We start from the raw sequence: 23,305 nt of genomic DNA on the forward strand, positions 1-23,305 counted from the left end.
AGGGTTACAGCAAAAGCAGTTATAAGTGGGCAACGTGACAATAAATGCCTATATTAAGAAAAAAAGAAAGATCACAAATAAAAAACATAACTTAAGGAAACAGAAAAAGAAGAATAAACCAAGCCCAAAGCTACCAGAAGGAAAAAATAATAAAGATCAGATCAGAAATAAATGAAATAGAGACTAGAAAGACAATAGAAAAAATAAACAAAACTAAGCTGGTTTTTTTTTTATTTTTTTAATGTTCATTTATTTGTGAGAGAGAGAGAGACAGAGTGCAAGTGAGAGAGGTGCAGAGAGGGAGAGGCAGAAACCAAAACAGGCTCCAGGCTCTGAGCTGTCAGCACAGAACATGATGCAGGGCTCAAACCCATGGGCCACAAGATCATGACCTGAGCTGAAGTCAGATACTTAACCGACTGAGCCATCCAGTTGCCCCCAAAACTAAGCTGTTCTTTTTAAAGATAAAATACACAAACTTTTAGCAAGACTTAGAAAAAGACAAAATTCAAAAGACAAGGCAATAAAATCAAATAAATAAGTTGAGCTACATCAAACTAAAAAGTTTCTTCTGCACAGCAAAAAAAAAACCATCAACAAAATGAAAAGGCAACCTACAGAATAGGAAAATATATTTGCAAACCATATATCTAATAAGTCAGTGTTCAAAAATATAAAGAATTCTTACAACTCAATAGCAAAAAAATCAATATCCCAATTTTAAAAAAAGCAAAGGACCTGAATAGATATTTCCCAAAAAAAGGAAATACAAATGCTGGTAACAGCAAGTATTGCACATACATGTTTTCACGTAAGTCATCTATATTTAAAAAAAAAAAAAAAGACATATAGCTGGCCAACAGATATATTAAAAGATGCTCAACATCACTAATCACTAGGGAAATGCAAATCAAAACCACAATGAGGTATCACCTCATATCTGTTACAATGGCTATTATCAAAAAGTAAAATGATAACGAGTGGTGGCAAGAATGTGGAGGAAAGGGAACCCGTGTATACTCAGAATGTAAGTTGGTGTAGCCATATGGAAAACAGTTTTTGAGGTTCCTCAAAAAACTAGAATAGAACCATCATATGATCTAGCAATCCCACTTGTGGGTATATATCCAAAGGAGACAAAACCACTATCTCAAAAAAATATCTGAACTCCCACATTTATTGCAGCATTATTCACTATTACCACAAAAGGGAAACAATCTAAGTGTCCATCAATGTATGAATGGATAAAGAAAACATGATATATATACGACAGAATATTTTTCAGCCAATAATCAAAAAAAGAAATCTTGCCATTTGTGACAACATGGAGAAAATAGGAGGGCATTACGCTAAGTGAAATAAGCCAGATAGAGAAAGACAAATATTGTATGGTACCAATTATTGGTGTAATCTTTAAAAAAAAATTAGCTGAACTCCTAGAAACAAAGAATAGAATAGTGGCTACATGGATACTAGCAGCTGGGGAAAATGAGGATAAGCTGGTCAAAAAGTACAAACTTTGAGTTAAAGACAAAAAAATTCTCAGTATCTAATGTACAGCATGATAACAGTAGTTAATAATACTGTATTGAATTTTGCTTAAAATTTGCTCTCACAACAAAAGAAGTTACTATGGGAGGTGATCGATGTGTTAATTAACTTGACTGTGAGAATCTTTTCACAGTACATATACATATCAAACCATCATATTGTACACTTTAAATATATGACAATTTTGTCCATCTCATATCTCAATAAAAAAGGGTGGAGAATGCAAGATCTCCAGACCAACTCCAGGCTGTTAAAACAGAAACTCTGCATTTTGAGCTTTGGTAAGTCCACCAAGAGATTCTGAATTAAACTAAAATTTAAGAACCATTGGGTTACCATAAGAGAACACAAGTCTCTATATGCACATGCACAGTACTGCATAGCCTTATAGTTGGGGGAGAGAAAGGGCAGGGAGAAAGAGATGCCCCAGACGACATGATGATGTGTCAGAGTAGAGAGCTGTGGTGCCCTATATGAAAACATTTAACTTGGAGACCTGAAATTTACACAGCTATCACCCTCTGAAAAACAAAAGCATATTAAAAATAATAGGAAAAAAGTATTTTATGCTCATCACATGGTACCTTTTAGGTGTTTGTCACAAGCTTCTTTTTCTATGCTCCTCCCCTTTGGTTCAGGGAGAGGCAATAAGGTTAAGCTTGCATGTTCTGGAACCAGACACTTCAGACTTCAAAGCCCAGCTCCCTCATTTTGTTAGGTATGCACCTTGGGCATGTTGGCCCCTTTCCACTTGCTTGTCTGCAAAAGTGGGCCTATAATAACTGGATCTCTTTCACAAGGTTGCTGTAGCTTAAGTTCATATATAAATGACAGTTACAGAGCGCCTGGGTAGCTCGGTTGGTTAACAATCAGACTTCGGCTCTGGTCATGATCTCACAGTTCATGGGTTTGAGCCCCATGTCGGGCTCTGTGCTGACAGCTCAGAGCCTGGAACCTGCTCCAAATTCTGTGTCTCCCTCTCTCTGCCCCTCCCCCACTTGCACTCTGTCTCTCAAAAATAAATAAACATTTAAAAAAATTAAAATAATAAATTAAAATTACATTTTATAAATACCTAGTCCCCAATACACAGTAAGTCCTATGTTAGTATTACATATTTGATATGCATTCACCTTTTTTACTTCTATTATGCTTTACGCTATTTGCATCTTAACTCTTTATGTTATAATAAAAGAAGAATTTTGTTTAATATCTATATATTAAATATATAACATTGGTTTAGTGATTTTAGTTTCGGGTAAAAGAGCAATGTGACAATATCTTGCTGAAGCACCAGTACATCCTTACTGATCTTTCTTTTAATTTATGTTAGTTGCCACTGAATTAAGTATATGAAGGTAATTTATAACAGTGAGCATTTTAGGGATTATGTATAGATTTGGTATTATAAGAGTTAACTAAAGCTCTTATCAAAGGAAGAAACTAGCTCAATAGGACCTGGCTGAACAAAGAAAAAAAGAGTAATGTGGCTGCTAGAGTATGTTTTGCATGTAGAAATATGAGTCAGCCGTGAAAATACACAAAAAAGAAAGTGTTGATTGTTATGAATGTTTCTACAGGGCCTGCTGGGCCTAAGAACATTTTTCTTCCTCTTCATTTGACTTCCTTCTTAGATGATTTCCTAGGAGTTCTGATAGTAGATTCATTCCACTTTGGCAAAATGTAGCAACTTCTTCCAAATCAGTTTTTTCAGCCAGAGGGGGCATCCGATCCCCAGAGGAACTAATTCAAAATACATAGCCGTGCCACAGCCCTCCCTGAAATGTTTATCAAGCTTCCTCAGAAGGAGTCCCAGGTATGTATACTTAGAAAAAGTCTCCTCAAGGAATAAGGGTATCTTGTTCCCCATCTCACATTAAGCTTCCCACATACCCAACGAACACATAACTGCAAACCACTGTTCTAGATGGCAGCTGGTTCCCCAGCAGAAGCATATAAAGCATGCACTCGGCATGAAACAACAGTGTGGTCATTAAAAACTCGGGCTCTGGAGTCAAGTTGGGTTTGAACTCAGCCTCTTCTATGTGTGCCCTTAGCCAATTCACTCCCTAATGCTACTATTAATAGTATTAGCTACAGGTAACATTGGGTATTTTCTATGTTCTAGGCTCTGTGGTTAACACTAAACATGGATTAACTGACAAACCAATGAAGTTGGTGCCATTATTATCTTGATTTTACCAATGAGGAAAGTGAAGCTTAGAGAGAGGGTAAGTAACCATTAATTTGTTTAAAATCACAGAGCCAAACAGTAATGGAGCTGGCCTAATACCCAGGGTCTCTAACTTTAGGGACCATGCACTTGGCTGCTTTGTTGTACTGGCATTCAAAAATACAGAGAGAGTAAAAGAAAAAAACTCATGAAAAATGAATAGAAAGAAGTCAAAATGAAAATCTGTGAATTGGCTTAGCCTGGCACTGTGCTAGACACAGAAAAGCAATAATGGTGGATAATGTCCAAAAGAAGGTAATGGGGTGGTTGCCCATAAAAGCATTTTATAAATACAAAGGGATTTCCATTTCCCCACTCACACTACACAACTAACCCATTAAATGAAGACTGGCAGATGTCATTTCCACAACTAACCTTTTTAATACACTTTCCCTGAAAACAGTGAATGGAAGTTCCAGTGTGACAGCTAGGTAGCAGGTCTAGAAAACATCAACTACAAAACTGGAACAGGAAGATACAGAGCTCTAGGAGGGAAGTTTCCAGAGGGAATGAAAGAAGGGGAACCTAAACAAAACAGATGATATTTTAGAGAAGCTGAGGGGAAAACTGGGGCAAAAATATAAAAAGAGAAGCTACTTTTGCAGATACGTACAAAAAAACTAGAAAGTTTTGATTTATATTGAACAATATTTACCCAATGATAATTTTGTGAATACTATTTATGGCGTTTAGCTTTTTGAATCTACCTACAGCCCAATCACCAAAACAGAGTTTAACTGTTAATTGTGTTAGACTAGATTCCACTGTGAGAATAACACAAAATAACAGTGTCTCAACCAGGACAGAAGCTTATTGTCTTTCCTTGTGAAGAGTCTATAAATAAGCAGCCTGGGGGAGGTATGGCACTACCCATCAGGAGAGATCCAGGCTCCTTCCACCAAAACAGGGCTTCCATCTCAGGACCCACCATATCTGCTCAAGCACTAGACATAACTTCTACATTGCAGATAGCAGGAAGGGAGAAGATACAGAGAAAACTGTGGACGTTCCCTCTAGGGACACTTCTGGAAGTCTTACCCAATACTTCTGCTTACATCCTGTTGGCCAACCACGTGACCACACCAAATCTGAACGACCCTGAGAAAGGTAGTTTCCATTCTGGGCAGCCATTTGTCCAGATTTGTCCAGTAATAGAGATTCTATTACTAAAGCAGAGGGAGGGATGGATATTGGGTGACAGTATCCCCTTTGCCACAGTTATCATTTTTAACAATGTAAAATAACAGATAATAGAACTTAGAAGATAAATGTATGGAAGGGAGATGAAGGGGAAAATATAGGTAGCTACAAAATAGGGAGTTAAGAAATAGCATTTATGTTTACAAAATATTAAAAGTGTAAGGAATTAAAAATACTGTAGTTACACAGCTATTGAGCAGAGACAAAGAACGAAGGTGGGTAATTAATATAAGAAAGTTAAATCATGAATCTCTTATGTTCAGAGTGCCTGAGTGGCTCAGTCAGTTAAGCATCCAACTTTGGTTCAGGTCATGATATCATGGTTTGTGAATTCAAGCCCCACGTCAGGCTCTGTGCTGACACCTTGGAGCCTGGAGCCTGCTTCAGATTCTCTGTCTCCCCTCTCTCTGTGCCCCTCTCCTGCTTGTGCTCTGTCTTTCTCTGTCTCTCAAAAATAAATAAACATTAAAATTTTTTTTAAATCTCTTATGTTCTCTCTGGGAAACAGATCTAGAGAAGGAGCAAAGAAATGGGAAAGTGGGCTATAAGATAAAGAGATGCAGTGAGAGCCAACCTACTGAGAGAAAGGAGTCTGTGTATTTAACACACAAAGAATCAAATTTAAATAGAGTTTTGCTTCAAAAGTACAGTAAATAGGGACGGCTGGGTGGCTGAGTCAGTTAAGCATCTGACTTTGGCCCAAGTCATGATTTGGGGTTTGTGAGTTCGAGCCTCACATTGGGCTCTCTGCTTAAAGCATGGAGCCTGCTTTGGATTCTGTGTCTCCCTCTCTCTCTGTCCCTCCCCCACTCACACTCAGTCTCTCTCTCTCTCTCTCTCTCTCTCTCTCTCTCTCTCTGCCCCTCCCCCACTCTCTGTCTCTCAAAAAAAAAAACAAACATTAAAAAAAGTACAATAAATATCACTAGCTTCTGAATCAAAAGCTTGTAGATGTATTCCATTCATGAACCCCCTCTTCCCACAAAAAAAGAAAAAAATTAAGCTAGCCACTATTCATATGCATAGAAGTGATGATGATATATTTTTATTAATAAAAAGTGAAAATTGATGTTAAATTATACACAGAAAAGATAAGGTACCTTTTAACTCTAAATTCCTTAAAAATGCCACGTCTTTTTTGGAATATCTTCAAACATCTCTATCACGCCTTCATTTTCCAGTCAAAACTTTTCTGGCACTCACCATTTTGAAAAAGGGTGTAAACCAGTTCCTTTTCTTTAAAAATCTGCTTTATTGTTAATATAGAGAATATCAGAAAAGTATTCTCTAAGTTCTTTTAACATAGTCTTATGTTTATATACATTTTAAGATACCCAAGGAAGTGACGTCACAGTGTTTTCTTGTATTTGATTTAGTATGTTTGGGAATTTTAGGCACATTATGGAATAAATAGGCTTGAGAATGTAACTACCATTTACCATATAGGTTTTCAATAGGAAAATACACTGAGTGCTAAACAGGTGATCTGTGAATAATTTGGAAACACAAGCCTATACTGCAAAGACTACTTTGACTACTTAATTCTCTGGCCCATGAAATTCCAGGTTTAGGGGCGCCTGGGTGGCGCAGTCGGTTAAGCGTCCGACTTCAGCCAGGTCACGATCTCGCAGTCCGTGAGTTCGAGCCCCGCGTCGGGCTCTGGGCTGATGGCTCAGAGCCTGGAGCCTGTTTCCGATTCTGTGTCTCCCTCTCTCTCTGCCCCTCCCCCGTTCATGCTCTGTCTCTCTCTGTCCCAAAAAAATAAATAAACGTTAAAAAAAAATTAAAAAAAAAAAAAGAAATTCCAGGTTTAAGAACAACTGAAAAGTTGATGTCATGATGATGAAGGTGCAAACTGATAAATAAGATGACAGTTAAGACCAGATGTGACTTTTTTGTTGTTATCACTTTGTACTGTCTCAGAAAAACAGCATACATTTCTGGAACAATGCCATGTTGAAATCCTGCAGTTTTGTGTAATATCAGCAGAACACAGCCTAATGTCAGCAATGTTTCCCAGGGCTGGCCATATCTCATGAAGGGAGGCTGTCAGCTCGCCAAAGAGAATATTCGTTGCCAGGCAATGCAGTGTAAATACTGAATCCTATCATTCAACAGTATGGAACAAGATTCGGTCATATACATCTACAACTATGGAAGGTGGCATTATCAATCTTATTGGCCATTCAACAAAGTTTATCTATTAATTATGAATGATTGGCCTTTTGTTAAAATGATTTAGCAAATAGCTTTTGTCCATCCAACAGAACTCAAAACTTCAAGCATGACAACTGAGACATGTGAAGATGGAAAAATACTCTGTAACACTTAGTTTCACCAAAAAATCCTTAGAAGATAGTTTTGCCAATTAAAATTAGCTTTGTGCTGCAGATGCCTAAAACTGAGAAATTTTAGAAAGCCCAGGGTACAGCAACAGAGCTTTGAGGGGACTCTTTACTAAGGCTTACTCTTCTTGATTCACAAAACAGGTCAAACTTTTCTAAGTACAGGCATTCAAATTTGTTTACTCAGGAAAAGGATTTATGCCAAACAGAAAAGGACTAAGGAGAATTTCCACAAACAGGGACTCTTGGAAAGAAAACCTTTGTTATTCTTGGTTTCTTTTCATCATATGTTACTTTGTTCTGCTATAATTGACAGGAAGAAATTTGCTCTTCAGAACAAGGCTTCTTCAGAATTGCTGACTTCAGAATATTTCATGCCATCCTGTGATTGTTAGAGCAACCATTTTAAGAAAGTGAATTTTTTTCTGTACAATTCTCTGAACTTTGGCTGTTTCTTTTTGGCATATTTATCCACAATTTAGCTGAAATGGTTCTGACTATATAGTGTAACATTGCTCTCAGAGCAAACATGATCCTTAAAGAGACTATACATATTAATGCATCCTACTCATGACTTTTTTCTTTTAAGTAAACTCTACCCCCAATAGGGGGCTTAAACTCAAGACCCCAGGATCAAAAGTGGCATGCTCAATGGACAGAGCCAGCCAGGTGCTTCGCATCGCTTTTTTCCTGTTTTAATTCTACTTTGCAACCTAGAATCTTATGTAAGTTCTCTGTAAGCACAATGTTGTGCTTCAACAGTCCTTTCTACCAGAGAGACAAGACTGTCATGTTTTATTTTTTTTTTCAATTTTTTTTTCAACATTTATTTATTTTTGGGACAGAGAGAGACAGAGCATGAACGGGGGAGGGGCAGAGAGAGGGGGAGACACAGAATCGGAAACAGGCTCCAGGCTCCGAGCCATCAGCCCAGAGCCCGACGCGGGGCTCGAACTCACGGACCGCGAGATCGTGACCTGGCTGAAGTCGGACGCTTAACCGACTGCACCACCCAGGCGCCCCCAAGACTGTCATGTTTTAAAAGGGAACTTCAGTCCTCCTTTCTTTCAAGGCAACATGTTTTAGATATTTGGGTTAGGGTTAGTTACTGATCTGTCTAGTTTTTTTTTTTTTTTTAACTTTTTTGAGGGTTAGGGCACAAGTGAGCGAAGGGCAAAGAGAGAGAGAATCCCAGGAGTGGGAAGGAGAGAAAGAAAGGAGGAGAAGTGGGGCTCACCTGAAGTGGGGCTCGTGTTCACAAAAAGCAGGGCTCATGTTCAACAGAGGCAGGGCTCAAGCTCACCCAATGTGGGACTCAAACTCACGAACCATGAAATCCTGACCTGAGGCAGAGTCAGATACTTAACATCTGAGCCAGCCAGGCACCCTGATACCTCTGATTTAAATGAAGGAATCCACCTCCAAAACGCCTCGTCCTCAGCTTGCTGTCTTAAATTTCAGAGATGCTAGGGGTGCCTGGGTGGCTCAGTCAGTTGAGCATCTGACTTTGGCTCAGGTCATGATCTCGAGGTCCTTGAGTTCGAACACTGCATTGGGCTCTGTGCTGACAGCTCGGAGCCTGGAGCCTGCTTCAGATTCTGTGTCTCCCTCTCTATCTGCCTCTCCCCAACTCATGCTCTATCTCTCTCTCTGTCAAAAATAAACATTAAAAAAAATTAAATTTCAAAGATGCTTGTGTCTCCTTCCTCCCAAATTTACTTTAATCAGTCTTCTAAGGCAGTGGATCTGAAATATATTTTCAACGAGATCCAACAGGCAGATGACTCCCCTGTGCATACCACCAGTCATATTTCTCCTGAGCCCTAGTACCATAAAACTTTACTGTACTGACTCCCTGGATATCCCAAAGACTCAAAACTATGCTTTTCTTTCCCTCATATTTTATAACCCCTCCTAGGAGACTTATCTCAATAAATGACACCTCTACTACCTGAATTAGAAATGAGAATTATCCTAAACTTTTCCCTTTTTCTCATTCTCCAAGCATCCAATTAATCCAATAAATCTTGTGGATTTGTTATATTAAAATGGCCTCAGAAGAGCCTAGCAGAAATATGGCATGAAGAGCTAATGACCTCAATTCCATTCCCACATTCTCATGCCCTATACACAAGGTTATCTATTTTCTTAAGTTTTGGAGTTTTTTGTGGCTGAAGCAAAGAGAAAGAAGATCAGCCTGTAGGACTCAGGAGAGATAGTAAGTGTATATGGAGATGGAAATCAGTATGTTATCAATTTCTCAACCAGTTCAAACAGATTGGTCTGTCTATAGTAAATGAGATGCAAGCAGAAGCCAAAAGGCTTCTTAGTGAAGATAATTATAAGACTTTCCATAGTTCTAGCCCCATCACTTCACCCCTGGACACCTGCATCTGCCTATTACCTGCCTTTCCTATATCTTCTAACACCCCTTCAACTGATCCTCCATAGAGCTACCAGAGTAGTCTTTTCAAAGTATTCACAATTTCACTTCCCTGTTAATGAGACATCAAAATTCCCCCATAGCTATAAAGTGTTATGTCCAATTTGCTACCCTATTCTCCCCATCAGTCCCATGCTCTGGCTACATCAAACCACTAGTAGTTACCTGAATGTACCCTATCATTTCATTCCACCATGATGTCATACATGCTGCACCTCTTCCTCAGTTACCCTCTTTCTTACTAACACAACCAATATGCTAGTATTCATTTATTCTTTAAAATTAGTCAGGCATTGCCCTCCAAGGAAAGCCTTTCTTGGCTCCTAGAATGATTTATATACTTATTGTCTGTATTCCCAAAGCACTCTACATTTACCTCTGCCACACTCATGCACTCTTGTAAGGTCTTTGAGGAAGTATTAGCCATCTTTCTTTTATCACTGTACTGTCTGGCACATAATAGATATACAATAAAATTTTCAGTATAAACAATATAACATTTTTTTCATGGAAACATATTTTCCTGGTTCCAAACAAATTGGTATACAAATATATTTTGTGAACTCAATCTGTTCATAAGTTTCATAGGTTCTATTCTGGGAAATTGAAAGTCACTTCATATATCACACATGAATAATCAATTGTCAAACAGAATACAATCAAATACAAATACACTAACTCCAAAACTGCATCAAGGAAAATTTAACTTTTATTCATTCAGCACCTTCTTTATGTCTTGGAATGCCTCACAGGCATAATCATGAACACCAATTTCTATTGCATTGTAGATAAAAGATGCTTACATAATAATAGAGATTTTTAAACTTGATATTGGGACATTTGGTGTATTAACATTTATTATTTTTGCTAGAATTAATTCTAAGTTGTATATCATGCAATTTACAAGGGATAATCTTAGCTGCTGTTGCTACCAAAGCAATACTTTGGAGAATTTTAAGACAGAAGATATGGAGAGACCCCAGGCCAGGCTGGAACTCAAAATAAGTTGGAACTGCAATGAAAGTCACCTTTCTTTTGTCAAATTGTAATTTAGCTAAATATATCCAACGTGCTTTAAAATACATAGTAATTTCATAAAATGTGTGCGGAGCTAAAGCCTCTAAAGGTGCATAACATATCCACTTGTTGACCATCATTTACATAACCTTGTACTGGGCAATTGTTTAAATAAAGTTAACATGCAGGTCCAGGGGCGCCTGGGTGGCGCAGTCGGTTAAGCGTCCGACTTCAGCCAGGTCACGATCTCGCGGCCGGTGAGTTGGAGCCCCGCGTCAGGCTCTGGGCTGATGGCTCAGAGCCTGGAGCCTGTTTCCGATTCTGTGTCTCCCTCTCTCTCTGCCCCTCCCCCGTTCAGGCTCTGTCTCTCTCTGTCCCAAAAATAAATAAACATTGAAAAAAAAAAAATCTTTAAAAAAAAAACATGCAGGTCCAAAGGACAAAAACAGTTCTTTCTCTATCTTGTTAAGCATCTTCTATTTTCAGAAATGCCAGATACATATTTTTTTCAAATAAACATAAAAGGGTTCTTCCTGAACATTGTCGTAGAAACAGATCTAGTAATAAATATGGTAATTATATAAAAACCTTTTATTTGAAAAAATCATTTATGCTCCATGCACAATTAACTAACTCTTTGTATTGTCTTGAAATGCCTTTCACATTAAGGCATATGTTATTATTATATGTAGGAAAATGAATCTATTGAGCTGCCACAAGTGTGACTTGCATTTTGAGCTTTTTTTTTTCAAACTGTGATAATACATTTTCTCTTAGCCACCCACATTTTTTTTGATGAGCAGCAAGTATATGTAAAATGGCCACCTGGAATTCTAGCATTGTCTGTAGCCCCATAATAGAGATTTATTCTACATAATATAACAGGATTGGAGAGGACAGAATTGATGGCCTTGACTTCAAACTCATGAGTAGGAGACTTCAACCAACAAAGATAGCCTACCTTGAAAATACACTAACCATAACACAACAAAGCAAATTATGCATTCAAAGTAAAACTGGGTGGATGCTTCTAGTCATATCAATATCATGATCATAGTTATTCTCACTTAAAAATCAAATTCCATATTTCTAGTTATCAGCATATACTACTAACAGTTTCTAAAAGAGCGTAACCAAAAAATCCATTAAATATTAGTACAAACAGCAGTCCCTCCTTATCCATGGGGATATTTTCCAAGACTCCCAGTGGATGCCTAAAAACATGCATAGTACTCAACCTTATATATATGGATTTTTTCTTACACATACATATCTATGATAAAGTTTAATTTATAAAAAAGGCACAGTAAGAGATTAACAATAGTAATTAATAATAAAATAGAACTATAATAATATACTGTAATAAAAATTAAGTGATTGTAGTCTCTCTCTTTCTCTCTCAATATCTTACATACTGTACTCACCCTTCTTGCAATGATGTGAGATGATACAATGCCTACCTAAGGAGATGAAGTATGGTGAATGACATAAGCATTGTAACTAGCCATAGGCTACTACTGTGACAATAGGTCAGAAGAAGAATCATCTGCTTTCAGTGGGTGGTTACCCGCGGGTAACTGAAACAGCAGAAAGCAAAACCGTGGATAAGGGGAAACTACGTACTTCAGTGTGAACACTAGTCCTTTGATACATATGAAATTTTAGATGACAGTATTTGTCACCAGCTAACATTATGCCCTACCTTTTCAGACTGTTTTCCCCAGATGATAAATCTTTTTCACACTCTGAAAAGTTTTTATTGTCACTTTTCCATGAAATGGGCCTTTTTATTTTTAGCATTGCCTAGATTAGATTCTCTTTGATGTATATTTCAAGCTTCCCCTTTGACTAGCTCAGTGTTATAGACCTCACTAAATCCTTATTCAAATGGCAGGCACGACACTGTTCCCTTCTCTAATCACAGCAGCATCCCCTACCAGAAGCTATTCTGAGGCTCCTGGAAAAAAAAAATTCATGTTTAATCTATGAGGAGAAATTTAAGGTGGCAGAATTTTATTTCTTTAATATATATATATATATATATATGTATACTACATATATATATATATATATATATAAAATGTTTGTGTGTGTGTGTGTGTGTGTATAATATACAAGAAATATAAGAAAGTGCTGCTTGAAGATTTTTTGTTTTGTTTTGTTACAAAAACAGTATATAGGTCTAAGTACCAAATTAGAATTATTCCGGCTTAATTTGACTACTCTGGACTTGGATTGTAATATCTAAGGAACTCCTATAAAATAAAGCTCAAATAAAGGACCCACATCTCAAAGACAAATTGGGAGGTAATGAAGTAGACAAATTGACAAGAGTACTCCAGCCTTTGTTTTTCCTATCAATAAGAGGACATTTATTTATTTAACTTGCTATTTGCAAAGTCAACATTATGAGAGAAAATTAAACAGCTATAAAACTCTACAAAAGGGATGGTCATCCAAACAAGAAAAAATAGAAGCACCTAAGCCCCAAGAGTTTGTGGATAAGTAATTTTTCAAGCTTATGTTTTCAGATATAGTTGATATAAAAGCTATTTTATTAATATATACCAAAAAAGTTAAAATTCTCTTCACATTGCATCTTATTTCCAAATGGAAGATTCGTATTTCCATTAGAGGTCCAGCTTTTACTCAGGCATATCTCTAATTGATCAAATATTTACTTTTCAACTAAACATTATAAATCAAGGACCCAATTATTTCAAGGTCCAACAATAGATACCTAAGGAAAAATGTGTAAGGTAATAGAGACCTCTGTATAGTTCCTATGAATAATATAACAGTCACTAATTTAGTTATTGCTTAATCGGTGAACAGGATATGTACATCAATGTAAGTCAAGGCAGAAAAATAGAAACTAAAATGGAAGTATAAAGTACTACAAGAGCCAACGCTGGGAGAAATCTCAACTGATTAGAGAAGTGTTCTGACTTTCCTGAAGGAAAGAGTAACTGAGGTGTACGTTAAAAGTTGACTATGAATTATAGAAGCAGACATAAGGAATCCGAGATATAAGGGAGATGAAATAAGAAGAAAGGCATTGAAATAACATAATGTATAGAGAGGACAATAAGTAGCAGTCCAGTTTGGTTGAACTATAGAGTTCAGGAGAAAAGAATGAGAAATCAAGTTGGAAGGAAATAGGCCAAGGTAATTTCATGGGAGACAAAAGAAGGAATTTGTACTATACCCTAGAAGAATAGAATTTTATAGTTGAAAGGAACAGTAGAGCCATCTAGAACAGGCTGCTGATTTTTTAGTTGGAAAAAATAGAGGCCCAGACAAGTTACATGAATTTTCCAAGGCTGCCTTGCTAAGTAGTGGCAGAGATTTGAATCAGTCTACACACTCCCAATCCTTCCACTCTTCTGCTTCTGAGCAAAGGAGAGACATGATCAGAAATGCATTATGCAACAATCACTCTGACAGCATCTAAAGAATAGATGGAAAATAAGAAAACAAGCAGAGATTCTATTCAGAAGATTAAATAGCCTAGTCTAGGTGGGGGATAATGAGGCCCTGAACTACACTAGGAGTAATGAAAAAGAGCAGACAGATTTTAGGAGCATTTCTCAAGCAGCTAGTTCTATGGAATATTAATAAATAACAGGAGTTGAAAAAAAATGGTTCTTGTTCACTAACTTTGGAAATGCTAGCTTAAGATAAGCAAATGTCTTCACTACAAGGTTTTTAAGAGTCTTTACTATCCTAATGTGGATTAAGAATCTCCCAGAGGGAGATAGAACATCATTGTCCAAAGTGTTTTAAACTGGGATTTTTTTTTTTTGATGAAACAACTAGCAAAATGAGTTTTCATTTAAAAAGAAAAAAAAAAGGTTGTGAAACACCAGGTCAAAGATATGATAAATGTAAAAGGTTTTGTGAGTGACTGAACCAATAAAAAAATAGCTAGGGGGCACCTGGCTATCTCAGTTGGTAGAGCATGCAACTCTTGATCTCAGGGTCTTGAGTTCAAGCCCCACATTGGGTGCAGAGCTTACTTTTAAAAAGAAAACATAATTTAAAAAAAGAAAACAGTTAAAATTGACCTTTCAAATTCGTAAGTTTAGGTGCAAGAAAGAGTTGGTTTGTTTCAACACCCCAATTATCAGTATCAGTATCAATAATAAGAATCTAGTTGGTGTGCTAGCCAAAATCTCTTGTTATGCCATTCCAACCAAATGGAAGGTATCTCTTGTAATGTTTGGGAAAACAGTTGTTTCCTAAACCAGTAAATGTTTTCAAACCCAGAAAGATGTAACATTAAGTATAGAAGTGTGCAAAGAGGTAACACTTTAGTATTAACATTTGTTTGCACATTGGTATTTTATATACATGTATCATTTAAAAACATTTGGCCTATTCAAATAACTCAGCCTTATAATTCCAATTTAAAATATATAATTGAATAATGATTTGTTTTATTTTATTCAGTTTTATTGAGGCATGATTAACAAATAAAAATTGTATATATTTAGGTCACAACATGATTTTTTTAAGATGTACTTAAATAATTGATTTAGGCTGGTGATTTTAGTTAGCATCTTACTATTAAGAGAAATTAAATTTCACTATAATAATAAGTTTATTCTTTTTTTCATATTTATAAGAATTAATTAAGAGCCTGGGAAGATTTTGTTTATAAAAAAGATCATTATAGCATTTATGAGACAAATCAAACATACTAAATTTTTTTTTAAACATACTAAATTTATAAATACAGGTTGAAATGTTTAAGTGAGTTTAATTAGCTATAAATTTTGTGAATGTTTCCAAATACTAATCAAAGATCCCTTGTAAAGTGACAGTTAAAATTTGCTGAGCCTACAAACAGATTAAGATTTATAAAGGTGAGCCTGTGAAGTAAAGGAAGAACTATTGTTTTCTATGTTGTTGTTGTTTGATTTTTCTTTTATAACTTCTCAAAAAATTGAATAATAATTTTAAATATCAAAGTTATTCTGAACAGTTTTTTTCTGCAAAGAAAAGTCTCCCCTTGAGACAGTAAAACCTCTCCTTTGACACAATCTCAAAGAAGTCACTGGTGATTGGTAGATCACAGAGACCTTTGAGAAAGCAAGCTGTACAGAGTTGTAAGAGCAGAAGACAGGGTTTCTGGTGGTGAAAATATGGAGACAGTCATAGTCTATTGTATCAGTTTCTTGTTGCTGCTATAACAAATTACCACAAATTGAGTGGTTTAAAACAAAACAAATTTATTCTCTTACAGCTCTGGAGTTCAGAAACCCAAAATATGTGTAAGTGAGCTAAAAACAGGAGACAGGGGAGCTGCTTTCCTTCTGGAAGCCCTAGGGAAGAATCCATTTCCTTGTTTTTTCAAGCTTCCAGAAGCCATCTCCATTCCTTAGCACATAGTCCCATCATTCATTTTCAAAACCAACAGTGAAACATCTTCAAACTTCTCTCTCTTAATTTCTGCCTTCTCTCCCATTTTTTAAGAATCCTTGTGGTTACATTGAGCCCATCCAGATAATCTTGGATCTCCCCATCTCAAAATCCTTAATTCAACCATATATGCCACCTGGGTGGCTCAGTCAGTTAAGTGTCCCACTCTTAATTTCAGCTCAGATCATGATCCTAGGGTCATGGGATCAGGCTGTGCCAGGCTCGGTGCTGAGCATGGAGCCTGCTTGAGATTCTCTCATTCTCTGCCCCTCCCCCACTAATGTGCATGCGCATGCACGCACCCACACACACCCACATACTCTCTCTCTCTAAAACAAAAAAAAAATTTTTTTTAATTTTAAAAATAAAGGAACTGTTTCTGTGGCTTAGTGCTCCCTCTATAAAATTGAGATAATAACAGCACACATATCATACATTTTAGTAAATGTAAAATGCTTAGTTCAGTGTCTGGCACAGTGGGGAGAGGACTAAAGTAAATATTAGCGCTCATTATTATTTTTTTCACAGATTAATATATTGATATCAATATTTACCTTTACTTGTAAAGTTCAAATTTGAGATGATTTATAGATATTTCTCTATAAATTTTTAAAATCTAGGGGCGCCTGGGTGGCGCAGTCGGTTAAGCGTCCGACTTCAGCCAGGTCACGATCTCGCGGTCTGTGGGTCCGAGCCCCGCGTCGGGCTCTGGGCTGATGGCTCAGAGCCTGGAGCCTGTTTCCAGTTCTGTGTCTCCCTCTCTCTCTGCCCCTCCCCCGTTCATGCTCTGTCTCTCTCTGTCCCAAAAATAAATAAATGTTGAAAAAAAAAATTAAAAAAAAAAAATCTATACACATAGCTTCAATACAGTACACTAAGTACCTTGACCTACACTGCACTGAAAACAGATACAATTCTGGATAAAATATGTTTAAATCTTATTAAATACATCTATAAACTGGCAAGAAATTAGGGAATACACAAGCAAAAAAACTTAATGAAGCTGAAACTCAGAGGGAAAAACAGAATTCTGATGCTGGTTTTAGCCTTGAATCCATTTGCCAAACCAGGTAAACCTGAGTTTTCCTTTTCACAACTCCGAGGGCCTGAGAAATAAGACCTAAGATGAAACTTCTAATAAGACACCCTATGCCAGTAAAGCTGGGACCCCAGAAGACAACAATCCCAATCTAGGGATAGTTTTGTAATAATCTCTGATCTTCACTGAGACCTGCAAAGAAAACTGCCTGTCTTCAAATCTATTTGTAACCACAAGCTAGCCTCCCTGCAGGTTTGCAACCTAAATTCCTATTACCTAAATGGAGCAGAAAGCTTCATGCCTATATTCTCAAATTTGTAACAACTCTGTGTACATATATGCACATCTTATTTAGCAGCTGTGAGATTAGAAATAATGAGATATTTTAAGGATTTGATCATATGAAAGTTTTGCAAGTAAAGTTGACTGATAAGATCTTTTAGGGGCTTTAAAATTCTATTTTTTGGTGTTTGTTTTTATTTTATGACATCACTTTCCCAAAGATGAGCCAGTTATTTTACTATCTTATTATGTCAACTTTTCATTCAGTTGCCAAATACCCACATATTGTCTGTTTTAAGTACCATCACCATCATAAAACCATCCAACAACGAAGCTGAATGAGAGAGACATAGTTACAACTCTTTTTCTTCTTAAAATATAAACTAAAAACGATTTCTGTTTCTCTTACCCCTACTTAGGAAAGTGTCAGAAATAATAATTTAAGATGATAAATTATATAATTTAAGGTGATTAACTGGCAAGGTGGTCTCAAGGAGGCAGACTCCTCTGGCTATGCCACATGAAAGATTAATTTCAAAAGTTGATCATGTAAGAATCACCTGGCCATCTCAGGAAGCTTGACTATCAGGACTACAGAGGTTGCATTCTGAGTTGATTGAGCATAAGGTTAGATGCCTCACCTTATTGAAAAGAGCCTAAATAGTTCAGCATGATTTTGTTCCTGTTGACTTAGTTCTCAAGACCTAAGTCCATATAGTCATTTGTAGCCCCCATAGAAAGAGCTGGGAAGTACATCCTAAGAATAGATTCAAAGTGATGGTTTCTTTGTGAGTGTAAGTTTCCTGGGCAGTTCTTCCTTCTCTCTTATAATTCTGTGGACTGCAGTGTCTCTAAAAGATTGCAAGCTAGCCTCAAAGGGATCCAGTCAGGTTGGCATGATCCTTCCCAGGCTCATGGTTCCATGAACCAGTATGGTAGGCATAGCATAGATATCCTTCACCACTAGATGCACCCCCATCCCAGAATGACTCTGCCTTCAAGGGAATACTACAGGCAGATAGCAAGGAAAGATGATTAAGTTGCAGTTCAGAGAAGAATCCAGTAAACAGAATCAGTCACACAGACCTTTTGGTACATCTTCTTGAGTATGGGGAAACCCACTGAGTGCTAAACAACCTTCCAAGATGCTAGCCATCTGCAATGGTTAATTTTATGTGTCACCATGACTAGGCTATGGTACCCAGTTGTTTACTCAAACACCTGGTGCTGTGAAGGTTTTTCATAGATGTGATTAATATTCAAATCAGTAAAGTCGAATAAAGCAGATTACTCTTGAAAATACGAGTGGCCTCATCTGATCAGTTAAAGGCCTTTTGTTGTTGCTGTTGTTCAGTCAAAGGCCTTTAAAGGAAAGACTGGGATTTCCTGAAGAAGGAGGAATTTTTCTCAAGTCCACAACACAGAAACTCTGCCTGTGTTTTCAGTAGGTTGCCCTGTGGAATTCAAATTCAAGATTACAACATCAGCTCTTACCTGAGTCTCCAACTTGCTGATCTGCCCTACAGATTTCAGACTTGCCGGCCGCTAGATTCACTTGAGTCAATTCCTTAAAAGATCTCTCTCTCAGGGCGCCTGGGTGGCTCAGTCGGTTAAGCGGCTGACTTCAGCTCAGGTCATGATCTCGTGGTCTGTGAGTTGGAGCCCCGCATCGGGCTCTGTGCTGACAGCTCAGAGCCTGGAGCCTGTTTCAGATTCTGTGTCTCCCTCTCTCTGACCCTCCCCTGTTCATGCTCTGTCTCTCCCTGTCTCAAAAAAAAAATAAAACGTTAACAAAAAATTAAAAAAAAAAAAAGATCTCTCTCTCTCTTCTCTCTCTCAAATACAATTCTATTTTATTCTTGGATACCTGGGTAGATTTATCCCTTAACCAAGCATATGTAGTTTTCTTTTTTCTTCTTTAGATAAAGCTATATAAAAAAAAAAAACCTCTATATAGGAAACATTGTCATTCTTACAGCTTTAATACTTAGAGTGGATTTTTAAATATGTGTTCCTATGAAATTTCAAAAGGTAAGATTATTTTCATAGCATTGTTTTGAGACTTAAAAGACATTTTTATCACAATTCTGTATGAAGGAGGACACAACTACATAAAATTAGGAAAAAGTTATTTTCATCAGTTTTGTCAATTTGGAGGGGCAACAAAGAAACCTAAGCCAAAAGCTGAAAGTGATCTTGGATTGTTAGTGCAAGCAGACATGCAAGTCAAAGATTCCTAATATTCCAAGAAAAATGAGCAACTCACTGAACACTAAAGAAAACAAGGCACCAACACTGAGAATCAGGAGACTTTTTAATATTTCAGATACTGGAAATAATAAGCACAGAATACAATGAGTATTAATATATTATACTTAAAGAACTAATGTACAAGTTTAAAAATATAAGCAAGGAAAAAGACACCATAAAGAATAACTGAGACAATTTTACACAACCAAATAAAATGTCTAGATGTGGAAATAATAACAATTGACATTAAAAATTCAATGAATAGCTTTAACAACATATTAAGACACAAGCCAAAGTAATAACCAGTGAACTTTAAAATGGATCTGAAAAAATTTATTAGAATGAAGCCAGGCGAGACACAAGATGGAATACATAAAAGAGAGATTTAGAGACCTGGAAAATAGTATGAGAATTTTTAAGAAAAGTCTATAAGTTCTAGAAAGAGAGAAAGAATAAACCAGAGTCCATTTTTGAAGAGATAAAGTCTGAGAAGCGATTTTTTAAAAAAACATAAACCCACAAATTCAAGAAGTTTAATGATTCCCAACAGAATAAATAAAAGGAGATCTATATTTAGGCACATTATGGTGAAACTAGAACACCAGAATATTTCTATGACATCTACTTTGTTAACTATTGCATCCTTTAGGGTTGGGCACTCAGTATGTACTCGATGAATGAATAACAGAAGATTATAATCAACGGAAAAGTCATGTGTTTGAAATCATGGGAGTGGCATATTTCTGAATAATGATGGGTCTGTTTGGAGCCTACACTCATGGATGTCTGAAATGGAGTGGAATTTGACACTAACATTGAGAAGGTAGAAGAACTCTGATTAAATTACTCCATGTTGTTTGATGCCTTAGAATACTCAAACAAGGCCAAAGAACTTAAATATACTATAAAAGTTCTTGTTCTTAAACCTGATATTTGTGCCTTAGGAGCCAACAATATTTTGTTCTAAGTTCATTTCATGCTGGTCTCAAAAAAGGTTATGGGAAGCTGTGGTAGTCATGAGAGCTGTTCACAAATATTCTGACTTTCTCTCATTCCAGGCATATGGTATGATTGTACCTCCCTGCCTACTAGAAGTTAGGTATGGTCATAGGATTTGCTTTAGCCAATAAAACATGAAAACTGACATGTATTACTTACATGTGTAAGTATTTAAGAACTAGTACATGTTTCACCATTACCCTTCTTTAACTTTTACCATGGCAATGTTCCAGATGGTGCCTGCTCCTCAGTCTGGGATCCAGACGAAGCAGCACAAAGCCCCCAAAGATATATATGGTGAATAAGAAGTGAACCTTTGTGATTTTAAGCCACTAAAACTTAGGAGTTGTTTGTTGAATAAGTATGAGGTAGACTTTCTTAATTAATACAAAGACCTAAGGAATTTCTACACTTCTATAGAACATTGAGCTAACCTACAGTGCTTAAATTCCAAATTGGGAGATCCAGATTACAGATCCAGAAACATTTTCTCAGTGGCACAAAATCACAGAATGCAGCACCAATCAAAGCTGGAGAACTGTCTTTTCAGGCAGTGTCTGAGACTAGAATAGTGCCTAATCTGGTTTAGGTTTCAAACTGCCTAATGATAAGGCAGTGTATTATATAACCGCTCAAATTTCCTCCCAGACTTATGGTTTTACATTTATTAGTATAATGTCATGACTGGAAAGAAATAGGCTACAGAGAAGAAACAATATGGTTCATATTCTTGGTTAGTCAGCAATTTCTATATAATATGTTAGTTTTTTACAGGGCGCCTGGGTGGCTCAGTCGGTTAAGCGTCTGACTTCGACTCAGGTGACGATCTCACGGTCTGTGAGTCTGAGCCCCTCTCTGGGCTGACAGCTCAGAGCCTAGAGCCTGTTTCAGGTTCTTTGTCTCCCTCTCTCTCTGACCCTCCCCTGTCCATGCTCTGTCTCTCTCTATCTCAAAAATAAATAAACGTTAAAAAAAATTTTTTTAAAGATTCACAGTGACTTTCCAATGCTATTAAAATAACATTGGTGCGGTGCAAGTGTGGCTACGTCAGTTAAGCATCTGATTCTTGATTTCAGCTCAAGTCATGATCTGACGGTTATGATACTGAGCCCTACATCAGGCTCTGTTCTGAGCATGGAGCCTGCTTGGGATTTTCTCTCTCCTCCCTCTCACTCTCTCTCTCTCTCTCTCTCTCTCTCTCCCCCCCTTCTGCCCCTCCCCCACACTCTCTCTTTCTCCCTCTCAAAATAAACATTTAAAAAATAAAAAATAAATTTCAAAAATAACTTTGGTGAGTTATAACAGCCCTTTGTATAAATTTCTTGAAAAAGCTAAGACCCCCGCAGCACTTACTATGTACACAGAGTAAACTAATTTTTAAAATTTTTCTTTCATTCAGAAACATGTATTAAAACAAACAAAACAATTGCTAATTCTTCTGCTAATATTGCTTTCATAGATCCTAGATAGCTGGAAGAAGTGAATGAGTGATATCTGCAAATTGATGTAATCTAGACAAATCATTGACTCCATAAGCATATGGATTCAAAACAAAATATGAATAACAAATTATATAAATCTACATTTGTTTGACAAAAGCAGAATTTTAAAAACTTGATTGTATATAAAATAGTGTGTTATATGCCAAAATTATGAAACATGATCAGAAGATATATGTTTAGCAATGTTTAATAAACAGGAAAAAAATCTATTTAAGATAAAGGGTATTATTATCTCAAAAAAAAAAAAGGCATTTGTATTAATCACTAATGAAGTTCTAAGTACTAGCCTAGACTCCAAAGATACAAAGATACATAAGAAATGGTCTCTGTCTTCAGGGGGCTTTCAGAGGCAGAGTAGTCACCTAAAAAATCTAATTACAGGACAATGTGTTATGTGCTCTAGTTGAGGGATAAATTAAGCTGTAAGTGATCACAGACAGGTAGGAAAATAAGGAACAATGTATATCAGAGAAAACTTCCAAGGAGAAAAAAATCTACACCATGAATTGTTACTAAAAATTTATATACATATGTACATATTTATACATATGCATAGTGAGAAAGAAAAAGATATATAATACATATGTGTATATATACATATATACTCAGACTTTAGATAATTTAAATGCATAATTCATGCCTTTATGTAAAATGAATGTGAAAGTAAATTATGTACAGGCCAAGGGCAGACTGCTCAAGATGTGCCACTTTGGCATGCAGATTATTTTGAGCTGAAAACAATCAAGGTCCCAAAGACTCAGGAAGAAACTTTGATCTTCCCCCTACCTGCCTAAAAGAATTTAGATAGAGGACCCACCCCTAGAAGAGAATTAGCACCATAGATAACTACACAATATGAACTAGGCATGGTAGACAGGAAGGACCCTAGCAAAGTCTATTAAAATTCCTCTCTATGTCTTGTTTCTTTAGGGCTCAGCAAACATTTACTCCTCCAAACATGTACTCCTTTTCATCTTCCTGTGAATTGTCGTTCTTCCCTTTGAAGTCACATGCCCCTAT

At 36.7% G+C, this 23,305-nt stretch overlaps 1 protein-coding gene across 1 annotated transcript in view; it reads right to left on the reverse strand.

Annotated features, from left to right (window-relative positions):
* Positions 1 to 23,305, reverse strand: part of LOC121031389 (uncharacterized) — a 411,199-nt gene that overhangs the window by 252,748 nt on the left and 135,146 nt on the right. The window lies entirely within an intron of this gene.

Source organism: Herpailurus yagouaroundi, unplaced genomic scaffold, assembly GCF_014898765.1.
Source record: "Herpailurus yagouaroundi ecotype Mexico unplaced genomic scaffold, PumYag 141, whole genome shotgun sequence".
NCBI classification, from domain to species: domain Eukaryota; kingdom Metazoa; phylum Chordata; class Mammalia; order Carnivora; family Felidae; genus Herpailurus; species Herpailurus yagouaroundi.